The sequence below is a fragment of the Mus caroli genome, chromosome 2 (assembly GCF_900094665.2).
Source record: "Mus caroli chromosome 2, CAROLI_EIJ_v1.1, whole genome shotgun sequence".
NCBI lineage: Eukaryota > Metazoa > Chordata > Mammalia > Rodentia > Muridae > Mus > Mus caroli.
The window spans coordinates 27558495-27562124 of NC_034571.1; positions in this window are offsets into that span (position 1 = coordinate 27558495).

A 3630-nucleotide genomic window follows, 5' to 3' on the forward strand; every position below is an offset into this window, starting at 1 on the left:
AGGGTTTCTCTGTATAGCCCTGGCTGTCCTGGAACTCACTCTGTAGACCAGGCTGGCCTTGAACTCAGAAATCCACCTGCCTCTGCCTCCCAAGTGCAGGGATTAAAAGCGTGCGCCACCACTGCCCGGCTTGTTTTTACAATTTTCAATAATCTACCCACTCTAGTTAGGGCTGCCCAGTCTGTCCTGGTGACAGGAGCTAACTCATCTAACATAGCAGGTGTCATGTGAGGTCACATCATATCCACATTGATATGGTGTGTCAATGCCTGTGCTTGCCTTTCTCTTCTGTACCTAGCCCAAGCTCTAGCCAGTGAAATGCTGCTGCTGCTTCCCACCTCACCCCAGGCCAGGAGCTGACAGTACAGCAGTCTGGAGGTCTGTTTCCATGGTGATTCCAAATCCTATCACATTTACAATCAAGATTAATCATAGCACCATCGTTAGACAACTCTGTGTATGTGTGTTTCTGAGACAGTTATAGATGACAACTTTTAATTTAACCTATGTTTGAGGGATCCACAGATAACTGAATTCCCTGAGTCTGCAACTTCAGGTGGGTTTGCCTTTCTCAAATTTCAGAAGTTTCCAGGTTGTCCACCTCTTTTTTTTTTTTTTTTTAATTTTAATTTTTTTGGTTTTTTGAGACAGGGTTTCTTTGTGTAGCCCTGGTTGTCCTAGAACTTTTTAAACTAGGCTGGCCTCTGTCTCCCAAGTGCTGGGATTAAAGACATGTGCCACCACTGCCCAGCAGTTGTCCACCTCTTACAGGGCTGGGAATGGGAGCCTGTCTCTTTGTCCTTACCTGTTTCTCCCAAGCTGTTGGCAAGACACTGAAACCCAAAAGCATCTTCACTGGATATGCGCTTTCATAGCCCAGCAGAGGGCACTGTTGGCAAGGTTAACTACAGTTGGCATAAGAAAAACCTGAAATTTTGTTACTGAGCTTTGCTTTATGAAAGTAATGATAAAATTAGATTGAATTGAACAACTTTTAATGAAAGTTATATGAGCTGTACAAGATGCCTCAAACATTGCTTTAAAGCCGAGCTGAGCTGCTGGGAGGCAGAGACTGATGGACCTTTATTATGAGTCACAGGACAGCCTGGTCTATAAGATGAGTTCCAGGACAGCCAGGGTTGTTACCCAGAGAAACCTTGTCTCAAAAAAACCAAACTAAGCCAACCAACTAAAACCTATCAGATACTTGCTGCGCTCTGCATTCTGCAGTTTGAACCCTTAAAGGTTTTCCAGTGTTAAAAAGTAGTGTATCTTATTTGTCACGGTGCCTCCTAGCAGTCAAGATGGCTGAATATCTCCTTCCCAGCCAGCAGTCATCAGAAACTCAGTGAAGTGGATGGTGAACACAGTTTCATACCTTTTCTTTTTTTATTTTATAATTTTACATTTTTTTAAAGACTTATATGTAAGTATACTATAGCTCTTTTCAGACACACCAGAAGAGGGCATCAGATCCCATTATAGATGGCTGTGAGCCACAATGTGGTTGCTAGGATTTGAACTCTGAACCTCTAGAAGAACAGTCAGTGCTCTTAACCGCTGAGCCATCTTTCTAGCCCAAGTGTTGTATTTTCTGTGAGCAATGCATGGCCACAGAAGTAGCTGATGCTCTGGGGGAGGAGTGGAGGGTTATGTGGTCAGAATCAGTGGTGGGAACAACACACAAGGTTTTCCCATGAAGCAAGACGTTTTGCACCAGCTGTAGAGTAAGGGGCATTTCTTCTGTGAGAGACCAGGGCGAGCTGGAGAGGGCAAGTGCAAGTCTGTGTGGATGCCAATCTGAGTGTTTCAACTCGTTACTGTAAGAAAAAAGGCATGAAGGATACCCACGACTGACACATCTACTGCACCTTGGCTGGTGGGTCCAAAGGAGCTGTCAGAATCTGAAAGCTTTAGTTTCGAAAGAAGGTGGTTCCCACCACATTTGAAACCCATGGGCTGGAGAGATGGCTCAGCGGTTAAGAGCACTGACTGCTCTTCCGAAGTTCCTGAGTTCAAATCCCAGCAACCACATGGTGGCTCACGACAATCTGTAATGAGATCTGACACCCTCTTCTGGTGTGTCTGAAGACAGCTACAGTGTATTTACATATATATATATATATTTACATTTAATGTAATATAATATATTTATATTACATTTATATAATATAAATGTAAAATTACATAAATTATATATTTACACACACACATATATAAGGTGTGTGTGTAAATATATATATGTAAATATATATATATATATATATATATATATATATATATAAAATAAATCTTAAAAAAAAAGAAAGCCATGAAGCAGGAAGGAAGCTCAGGACCAGAGCGCCCAAGCCTCAGTGCCAGTTCTTCACTATCCTGCAGCATAAGCATCCACGCATTGGCCTGAAGAAACAAACAGTACTAAAACACGAGGAGGAGTCTAGCATGCAGAATATGCTAAACTTTTGGCCAAGACAATGAAGGAGACCAAAGAAAAACCCCAGGGACAGATTTCCAGGAGATGTAGGCTGTGCACACTGAAGGCCTCTCGAGTCAGTCAGAAATAAGTGTTTAGGAGGAACAGGTAAGCTGGATGGTGGTGGTGCATGCCTTTGATCCCATCACCAGAGAGGCAGGCAGATCTCTGATATGGAGGCCAGCCTGGTCTACAGAGTGAGTTCCAGGACAGCCAGGGCTACACAGAGAAACCCTGTCTCAAAAAAGAGCAAATCTAAAAAAAAGTACATCTCTTGGAGGAAAATTACAAATGGGGCTTGGAGCTTATCTGAAAGAAAAGTGGGGGTGAACCCTGATGGTATGGGAGAAGGATTCTGCACAGCCCTGCAGTGAGGAGAGAGGCACACCTGAGGCCGGGAAACCAAGGTCAAATTAATCTCAAGAATACTGGACAGTAACAATGTCCCTTGCTTTTAGGTGAGGAAGCCAATTTAGAGGAGAAACTGACATAAGTCCCAGGCAATTGAATGAAGGACGGGATGCAGCTTTAAGAGGGTGCCAAAGCCAAGTGTGAGCCTAGGGTGGAACAGCTGAAGGCTACGGACCCAGGAGTGTAGTTTGCTGCACTGAGACTGATTGTCTTTCTAAGGGTGTATGGGTATTTTGTCTGCTTGTATGTCTATGTACCACATGGTGTGCCAGGTCCCCTCCAAGGCCAGCAAAGGGCATCAGATCTCTTGGAGTTACATGTGGTTGTAAGTTGCCATGTGGGTGCTGGGAATTAAAACCTGGGTCATCTGGAAGAGCAGCCAGTGCATCATAACAGCTGAGCATCTCCGCAGCTCCCAAACTGATCTTTGGATCACTGTTTCTTTTGCCAACCGAGTGCCTGCTTCTGCCTTTGTATTCCCGCAGGGTAAGAAGCACTATTCAGTGCTGTAGGCCAGCAGCAGCAGCAGGAACAGGTGCTTAGGAATGGGTGCTCATTACCAGGATTGGTGGTGTGGCCACTTTGTTAGGGCACTTGCCTGGCATTCTTGAGGCTCTAGGTTCCATCCCTAGCACGGCTTAAGCCAAGCTTAGTAGAACACACCTGTAACCCTGACCCTTAGTAGAACATACCTGTAACCCTGACCCTTAGTAGAACATACCTGTAACCCTGACCCTTAGTAGAAC